The 10,167-nt window shown below is 42.5% G+C and overlaps 1 non-coding gene across 1 annotated transcript; it reads left to right on the top strand.

The window, feature by feature from the left end:
- The first annotated feature begins 9,459 nt into the window (after positions 1-9,459).
- TRNAI-AAU (transfer RNA isoleucine (anticodon AAU)) lies at positions 9,460-9,533 on the top strand. The gene has a single exon. It is a non-coding gene; the product is annotated as a tRNA-Ile (tRNA).
- The last annotated feature ends 634 nt before the right edge of the window (positions 9,534-10,167 follow it).

The following is a 10,167-nucleotide window of genomic DNA, read 5'->3' as shown; positions in this document are numbered from 1 at the left end:
CACCCCACCCATTTTCCTGGTTATCAGGAGCCTGCCGGTACTTTGGGCCGCCAAATCCCTGGCAGGACAAGATTGAGGGCGGAGCTTCTCAGATACTGCCTTGGGCAAAGTTCTACGAGCCTGAGAGTGTGAAGAATACGGATTTCCAAAATAGGTCATGAGGGAGACCTCTCTCCTCACTTCCCAATTTCGCCTTCTTCATCTCTCGGAAGTAGAGAGCACGTTCCAGTTGGAGAAGCACCACCCGGAACTGCCTGGCTTGCGGGCACAGCTATTCCAGCCCGCTCTAGTGCTGTGATCCTCACCTGCTCCCTGCAGGCAAGGCCGCCCGGAAGTAGTGGGGCAGCTTCTCCCAGCCCCAGAACTTCACGCCATACGCGCCGCATCTTCAATAGCACTTTCCTCCTGCAGGACTCAGAAAGTGATGGGGAACCTTGGAGGAGTTGAGAAAGAGAAAGCTTGAGAATTTTCATCTCAATCTGTGGATTCATTCCTGAAGCACTTCTTCAGCACCAGGCACAGTGGATGAGGCCAGTGATCCACATAGAAAGTGCCACAACAATAGCAAGTAATAGTACTGTGCAATTGCCGTCTAGGCCCTATTTTAGATGCTGTACACATATTAATAGTAATGCAGGTAAAATGCCTAGAAATAGTTTATAATCTTCATTTTTTTATGTGAAAAATTATGGAAAATTGTCACCACAGAGCTCAGGGATCTCTCAGCCAAAAGGAAAAACAGATGCAGGCTACACCGTGTCTGCTGTGTAGGTGCTTCTCCTGCCATTTCCCTTCCCTGTCACCTTCCTCCCCCCTTCTCTTGCTCCATTGGGCACCACACTTGTCCTTCTTATGCCTGTCTAGTTCTTCAATTCCCGGGCCCACAGAAGAAGGCTTCCCCTGTAGCCCAGGGGAGGCTACATTAGCTCCACTGCCTTGGAGTTGTAGTGGATTCCAAATCTGCTTTCCACCTGTGAAGAATTCTCATTTAAGACAGGAACATAGTTATTTTACTCTGAGTATAACTAGCGTCAAGTAGGATTTTTGCCTGATGAAAATTTGCCGAATGGAGAAAGGCTATACAGATAATTTAGAAGCCTCAAAGGAGAGAGTGGCTTCAGATCAGTAAAGACTGAAGAAAGGATTAGAAGCTAGGGTCTAACAAACCCATAGAAATGTTTTTGCCTGAAAAGGAAATGTGGTTGGGGAAGAGTGGAGGGACACTACTTTCAGAGTGATTAGTGGGTGGAGGCATGGCCTTCATGGAACTGCAGGTGGTTTGGGGCAGCTTCAGGTCCCTCCTTCACGGTCCCAGTTTATCAGGAGTGCACATCCTGAGAATGAAAGAGGCTGCTCCTATGGGACAAAAATTCAACAACATGTTTATTATTTATGACATTCATTTTTGAGATCATTTTTGAATAAGAAGATAAAATAGAAAAACATGTAATCAATAACATTGTCTTTCTATTACGATTAACAAAGGGCAATGCTGAGAAGTCAAATGGTGTCAGAGAGAGATTTGAGTGATGGGAAAGAAAGAAGGATGGAAAGAGGGGCACGTCCCAGGGACCTACAAGAGCTTCCTGGAGTCATCTATCCAAAGACCACTCTCTCCAGCATTCTGAGCTCTGCTTGGGCCAGTTGAGCTAGTCAACATATGTGTTGTTAATACAGCGCCTCATGTAGTTTCTTTAAATAGGGGATAGTGTTGCAATTTCAAAAATACATTTTTTTACATTTTGGTTCATCTTGGAAATTAGAGGAAGACCTAGGTCCCCATTTATTTTGAGCACATTTTTGTCAGAACGAGCTTTCAGAGAGATGAGTAGAAGGAATAAATGTCACTTTTCTTAGTGAGAGTGTATCCGACCACTAGAGTTAATATGCCAGCTCCCACCTTCACTTATACTCCTTCCTTACCTCTCTCCTTACCTCTCTCGCCTACACAGGAGAGAGGTAAGGAAGGAGTATAAGTGAAGGTGGGAGCCTGGCCAACTCTCACATAATCTGATAGAAGACACGTTTTCATCCTCTACCTGACCATGTGTTGTCAATGTGAATAAAAGCAAAAGGTTGGCACATTCAAGTCTCCTGCTTTTGCCTCCTGACACTATTTCCAGGCTGTTCCTCATATTTTGTACCCAAAAGGCTAAAGTTTGATTTCCCCACAAAAATACATTGTATTGACTTCGAGCTGAAGCCCCAAAACCTGTATTGGCAAAACTCACTTGTGACTAATCGCTTCCTTTTTCGCTTTTGCATGGAATACTATGTATAATTTCCTTAAAAAAAAAAAGATGTACATAACAAGATGAAACTGAGTTAAATAAAGAGCGATAAATCCGCTGAAAGTATTTACCAGATACCATTGGTAGCCTAGGGATTAAAAGAAGCTGGAGAGTGCAGGCGTCGATCCTGCTACCTCTTGCATGCTAAGCAAGCGCTCTACCGCTTGAGCTCATTCCCCCACACCACATTTGTCTTTTCTGCCTATTTTTATAACCGGGACACAAATATCGTTCCATGTCCCACTTAAGTTTCCAGCTTTTCAAACACCTCCGGGAAGTTCCCTACCAAGGCGAAGCGAGGAATGAAGTTTCTGGGAGGCAGCCTCAGACCTGGAAGGCAGTGACCATCCTCTGCTTTTTCAATCTGAGTCGAGATCCTGAGAAAGAGAGAAAAGATCTCATTAGGAAAGCCCTAGTTCTAATCTGATTTCACTCTCCCATTAGATGAAAGAGAAGGAAGTACCGTCCCTAATTAGCAGTTACCTCAAATGCTCTGTTGAATGCATCACTTTTTAAGAACACAAACCTAGAAATAAGCCCAAGTATCTTTTTATCGATTGATCCTTCAAGTAACTTATCTAATATCTGTGTTACTAATTGTTTCTCCATTCAGGGGAGTTGAGATCTGTTGTTACCTATTAATCCTTGATAGATTTAATTTGCATTTTTGTACTGATTAATGTTGTTGAACATCTTTTAGTGTGCCTTATTGGCCATATAAGCATCTTATTTTGTGAAATGCCTGCTGAAGTTTTTTGCCCTTATCCTTACTGAGTGTTTGTATCACTGAGTTCTAAAATGTGTTTTATATTCTCCATAGAAGTCCTTTGTTATATGTGTATCCATAACACATATGTTGTATAACAACTATGTGTGCATGTAACATATATTACATTTCTTTTCAAGTCTATGTCTTGCCTTTTCATTTTCTTAATATTGTCTTTCAAAGAAAAAGCATTTTAATATTTTATGAAATCCAGTGTATCTTTTTTTGTAAGGGCTCATGCTTTTCTGGTTCCTTCTGAAAAAGCTTTCCCTACATCAAATATGTGCAGACTTCTTTTCTTCTACAAGTTTGATAACTTTAACGTTAAGCTTTACGTATATAAACCATTTTGATTTAATTGTTGTATAGGATGTGAGGTAAGGGTAGGGAATCATTTTTTCCATACTCAGTTGCCTGGGACCATTTGTTTAAAAAACTCATTAAATAACATTTTACCTCTGTCATAAATCAGTTGACCACATACGTTGGTCTGTTTCTGGACTATCTATCTATTCTATTCCATCAATCTGGGTAAGTATCCTTGAGACAATACCACATTATTTTGATTACCTTAGCTTTATAATAAGTCTTAACATCACCTGGTGTAAGTCCTCTAACTTTGTTTTTCTTTTCCTAATTATTTAGGTTACTCTAGGTCCTACAGAATAAGCTTGTCAATTTCTGTAAAAACGAACAAACAAACAAAAAGAAAAGAAAACAAAACAAACAAAACAAAAATCTCCTGCTGGGATATTTGTTGGGATTGTAGTAAATCTATAGATCAACTCAGAGGGAAAAAAATGATATCTTAATAATATTACCTTTTTCAATCTGTAAATATGTCAAACAACACCAATTATTCAAGCTTTCCTGAGTTTTTCTCAGCCATCTTTTGTAGATTTCTAGGTACAAGTCCTGTGCACATTGACAAGTTTATCTCTAAATATTTCATTTGTTTTAAACCTATTGAAAGTGGTAATTTAATTTTCCATTTTTTTGATGCTAGTACATAGAAATACAATTAATTTTTGTATATTGTAATCTGTGACATAGCTGCATTTACTTATAATGCTTATTTTTGTAGATGCACTAGGATTTTTTGTGTATCTGATCACGTTGCTTGCAAATGAATATATTTTTCTTATTCTAAAGTGAGTATGCCGTTTATTCTTCATTCATGCGTTCCTTACTTTCTGACACTAGCTAGGACTTTCAGTAAAATGTAGAAGTAGTAAGAACAGATATTTTGCACTTTTCTCCAATATTAAAGGGTACATATTTATTCTTCCACTATTAACTCTATTGCTAGTTGTAGGACTTTCTTAAACGCCCATTATTCATCTGAGCAATTTTCCTTCTATTCTTAGTTTACTGGGATATTTTTTAAACACCACGAATGAATGGCAAATTTGGTCCAATATTTCTTCTGCATCTAGTGAGATGATTACATGTATTTTTTGTTTTGTTAATGTGGTATATTACATTTAATTGACTTTTCAATGCTTAACTAATTTTTTATTCCCGAGGCAATCTCCCCTAACTCATGGTGCATTATGCTTTACAGATAATGCTGGATTCAATTTGTTAATATTTTAATTCAGTATCTGTTGGTAAATGTGTCAGAGAAGGGTCTCCAAGTGTGGAACGCGCCGCTTTCACAGCTCAGAGAAACATGGTGAGCACAGTGCTCCCTCCTAAGTGACGGGAGCTTCGAGATACAACAATGAGACTTTACTTTGGAGGAAATGTCTCAGAATTTCACAGATCCTAAAAACTTTCATTCACGAACCAGGTCGATGAATGGTTTCTGTGTTTCTCTCCCACCCTCTGGAGCATGCAGGGCTTAACAAAATCTGCAACTTACTTGACACTTCTTGCTCATCGAAGATTTAACTGATACTATCAATACAGTGTACAAATGTTTTGCTGTTGGCGTAGACAGTTCAATTCTCTTTGGACTAGATTAGGAAAAATTGGGGGACTTGATATACCTCTGGAGTAAGAACATAAATGCATACTTTTGTCTAGTCCATGTGAATATGAACTGTTTCTGTTCTTTCTTCCTGATAACAATAGAAAAAATCCATTCCCCAAATCAAAGACTGCATGCCAAAGACCATGCAATTTTTGCTTTTATGTTCATATTGTTTATAACATGATTAATTTATTAACTTTACATTCCAATTCTATTTTCTTATGTATTCAAGTGAAAAGTGTTAATTATGAGAAATTCTGCACCATGGCACTGCTAATATTGCAATCTATATCCCAGACTTCGTTTTACCGACAGAAGAAAGCATACCCTCATCAATTTATCATGTCTTCGGAAGAAGGGACATGGGTTTGTAGTGGAATTCATGACTTTTTCTGCCTGAACATTAATTAGCAGAAGCATGTTCCATTTCTTTATATAGACCCACTCTTAGAACCAAGGTGAACTGAGTGAAAAAGATACTTGCCTTTATATTTCTCTTATCAAACTAACCATTCTTGAATCTACCTTTATCACTTTTCTCCCAGGACCTCCTGGTGGAAGAAACTGTGAAAATGGCTGGTGTCACTTCAGACGCAAAAGGAAAAGTGGCACATCATGTTCGGAATCCGATTAAATAGTGTCAGTAATTATTACCTCTGCTTAAAGGATTCAGAGCTGAGTTTGTTCAGCTACCCTGCCCTGACTAATGGCATCATGCAGGTGTACTTAGAAGGAAATTTAAAACTCCCCCTTACTTTAGGATCACACATCTCCTAGGGTAATTGCAGGAGTGATTGGGAAAGAGCAGTCTACTCTGAGGAGGTCAGATGGAGACCAAGTGAATCCTGTAAAATAGAAGTAGTGTCATATGACAAAAATGCAAATCCAACACTACTACGTCTTGGATTTCTTCTTTGTTTCCTTGATTAATTTTCTTGCTTCACTCCAAAAATCATAGCATAAAGCAAATTATTGTTCTACCTACTGCTTTCCACTTTACTCATCTTTCATCTGGTGTCTGTGTGATTATGTCTCCATTAGAGACTGAGACCTGTTATTACCTATTAAATCCCTTCATTCCAGGATGTGGAACTAATTAGATACGTTTCAGATTGTTGAATTGAGTGGTTATTTTGGAGGTAATTAGATAGTTAAATTTAACACTTGTAGCTCCACATAATGATGGAGTGCAAATATCTATTTATTCATAAATATCCATAGGCAGGGATCAGAACCAACATTTAGAAGACCCACTCCCTCAAAACAAGACGACCAAGAAAACAAATTGATTCTACTACCTTGGATTTATTAAACTTGCTGAGCAAAGAGCCGTACCTCTGTGGAGTCCCAGTACTGCCTAAAACAAGGGTGAGTCAGAGACCAGAATTTAAAGGGTTTGGGGACTGGAGCTATTCATAGAACACTTTTAGGGGGAAGGTTAGTAAGGTCCTTCTCAGGAGGGACTGGACAGAATTTCTTTTTCTTTTTTCTTTTCTTTTCTTTTTTTTTTTTTTTTTTTTTTTTTTTGAGACGGAGTCTTGCTCTGTCGCCCAGGCTGGAGTGCAGTGGCGCGATCTCGGCTCACTGCAAGCTCCGCCTCCCGGGTTCACGCCATTCTCCTGCCTCAGCCTCCCGAGTAGCTGGGACTACAGGCGCCCGCCACCACGCCCGGCTAATTTTTTTTGTATCTTTAGTAGAGACGGAGTTTCACCGTGTTAGCCAGGATGGTCTCGGTCTCCTGACCTTGTGATCCGCCCGCCTGTAATCCGAAAGTGCTGGGATTACAGACGTGAGCCACCGCGCACGGCCAGAATTTCTAAACTAGGCGAATCATAGGTTTATTCAGTGGAACTTAGCTGCTGGAACATGAAGATCTGCGCAGAGTTGCTGGATCCGTTTGGCTTTGGTCTTATCTTGGATCATCGGGTCTGAGTAAGCTGGTGTTAAAACAATTTGAGCTTAGTGTGGCATGGCAGGGTTTGTAGACTCGTCCTGTGCTGTAAGTCACAGGGCTTTTGCAACTTCTGTGTTTGTTCATTTCTCAATTTGCCCTCTTTCCTCACCAACAGAACTGCCCAAGAAATCAACTTACAGTATAGCTACTGGAACTTAGCTCCGAAAAGGTCCTCTGCAAATCTAGAACACTTGTTTTTTTTTTTTTTGTTTTTTGTTTTTTTCCAAATAAGAAAGTTGAAGAGCAAAACGACGTGTCTAACGTCACACATTGAGCTAAAGACAGATGGGATCTGGCATGCGTTTGTCAGTTAACAGTGCTAGCACAAATACAACTCTTGTTAAAATCGTAAGGATTTTATGTCGTGAGACACTCAGGACTCACCTGATCTCGGTGTTCAGTTGTGCGTAGTTTTTGATTTGCGCCTCGCCCTTGGGCAAGTGCAGAATCCTGGGGTTATACAAAGCGCATCACAGTTAACCCCTTTGTCCCAGTCCGCAGAATGAGAGCTCAGAGCCCGGCCATGGGAGGCTCGGTTATATAGGCAGGAAAATCAAGGAACCCGGGTATGAGCAGGGGCGTTTGTGGCGCGGAGAGAGCTCCTATCCCTGCCGTCCATCTACGTCTCAGGCTTGGCCCCTGGCGTGCAGAAAACCGCATCGCCCGAAATCCCAGAACGTAAACGTCGCCCAGGTACTCGCTCTCTTGTCATTCTCCGGGATGTAAAAGACTCGGGGTCTCTTCACGGATCACTGAAACCGCCTTCTCCGAGGCCTCCAGGGTGACTAAAGAGAGGGTGGGTGTTCTGTGTTCTCCCGCCGGTGTGTTCCTCTTCACGTCCAGCCGCTTGTGTCCGTGCCCGCTAGGGTCTCGGGAGTTTTTATAGGCACAGGATGGGGGCGTGGCGGGCCAGGGTGGTCTTGGGAAATGCAACATTTGGCCGCGGAGGAAGGAGTGCCCGTCCTCACCTAGGTCCATGGGCACAGGCCCGGCGGCGGAGCCCTGCTCCCCTCCCTTATCAGTACCGCGGTTAGTGCTCTGCTTTATGGCCGCAGCAATCTCAGACACTTCCGGAGCGTGTTTTTTTTTCTTGTCCTTTCGCTCCCCTTTTCGGGCGCCAGCTTTCAAACCAGACCAAAGGTGTGCTTTTCCCCCATTATCTCCCAGCCTTCTTTCCTTTTCGCCTCTACTCAAGGCTGTGTCCACAATTAAGCTCTCAGGAGGAGGAGGCCTCCAGCTGCCTCAAGGAAGGGCATTTCTCGCAGTGCAAAGTGCGGAAGAGGGGAGCCATACCGACTGAAGTATTAACCAGAGTCGGTTTGCACAGAGGCGGCAATGGATAGAATTTCAGAAGTGACGCGGAAAGACAGGCCAGCCCTGCGAAAGATGGATTGGAGAGAGGTGAGAATCTAGTTCAAAAGCCGGGAGAAGGAACAGGACATTAGCACAATAGTCTAGGCAGAGAGCTGGACCACCTGTAATACGGCAAGGGGGTTGGTTGAGATTTCCTTTATTCCGTTATTCGAAATGTATCTATTGAGCTATTTATTAGTCCCTGGGTACTGTGGGTGTTCCTGCGTATTCAACCACCTTGTCGACGCTGCAGGATGCGGCCCCATTACCCAGGACCCAAAGAACTTCCAAAAATGAATCCCGAGGAACAGCTGTTTCTCTACTGGAGAAGTGGGCAGCCAGGCGGAAACACGCAGGGAAATAGTTCTCTTGGGGACAGAAGGCATCAACCTCGTAAGACCCAGCGATCAGCAGAGCTCCCGGAGAGTGTTTCTTAATCTAAAGGTCATGAGTCGGGCTTCAAAGTTGTCTTGTCGTGCGTAAAATACCAATGGACTTATACCTGTTTCATCGAGAAGGAATACAGTGCGAACACAAAGACTGTAATGGAACGTATTTCTCTAAAGTGTCCTTTTCAGATAGAAATACGAGAGCGTTTTCCTGAGTTTTCTAAAAATGGGGTGGGGTAGGGATCAAATACTCACTTTTGGGAAACATGGGCGAATACAGTGGGAATCGTGCTAGAAGTTACGAGCAGAGGAGCCTGGGTGGGGACTTATATTGGCCTTGACGGCCCGTGGAAAGGAACTGGCGGCAATTCCTTCCGTTTTCCGTCAATTTCTTCACGGGTCGCTCAGAAGCTACGGAAGCAAAGTAGAAAGGAGTGATAGGGACAGGCCACAGTACCGGCGGACGGTGATGGCGTTGCGTTTAAAAGGGTGGTCACTGAAACCCTTTGTCGTGAAACACTGAAGCAGGTGACATTTGAACTTTCCTTCCGCAGAATTGTATTTTAACTGAAATTTCCAGGTTAGAAGAAATTTGCCGAGGATCGTAACCAAGTTAGCAAAGATCGTAGGTTCTTTCCAACTCCAAGAACTTCAGAAAAGTTTCTTTGGTGATTTGAATAACGTTCGCCTTTAAACTTCTCAAGAGAGGTAGGGTCCGTTCTCCCCAGCGGGGCCGGTTAGCTCAGTTGGTTAGAGCGTGGTGCTAATAACGCCAAGGTCGCGGGTTCGATCCCCGTACGGGCCACGGGCTTTTCTAACGTTTATTTCACAGTAACAATTATGTGTAGCCACGTCAAAGCTCACAAGAGAAAAAGAATGTAAATGTGTGTGAACCCAGCAATCTACACAGACTTCTAATGCTTGTTTCACAGTAGCAACTGTGGGCAGTGATACAGAAAGTCACAAGAGAACACGAACGTAAATGTATTTGTACCCAGTAATCTTGATAGGACGTAGTAGTTCGCTGAATCGTAGGGTTGCGTTTGCAGTTTAGTGTTCCTACAAGAGCAGATGACGAAGAGAGCTAAGATTCCGGAAAGAAATTGAAATCCGGGAGGAACGTGAAAAACAGAGGCGAAAACACGGAAATAAGAACCTGGGCTTTTCATTCTTTCACGATTTCCAAAGTGTACAAATCTTTCTCTGTCGTGACTAACTCCTGATATGGGCTTTCCTAACTGTGCATCTGCTTACTTCCCGCAGACCTGTCCTTGGCTTGTGCAGGGTAAGTAAAGCCTCTCAAGAACTCCCATTTTTCATTTCTATTTCCTCTCTTTTAGCTTCCCTCACTCAACTCTAGAGATACTGGACTTAAGGAAATGTCCCCATAGAACGCTGAGCCTTTCACCTCCTCTTTGCTCGTCTCACGGCTTTGTTAG

This window comes from Pan troglodytes, chromosome 5, assembly GCF_028858775.2.
Source record: "Pan troglodytes isolate AG18354 chromosome 5, NHGRI_mPanTro3-v2.0_pri, whole genome shotgun sequence".
Taxonomy (NCBI): Eukaryota; Metazoa; Chordata; class Mammalia; order Primates; family Hominidae; genus Pan; species Pan troglodytes.
The sequence above is the reverse complement of the archived record's forward strand: the minus strand, read 5'-3'. Positions and strand labels throughout refer to the sequence as shown.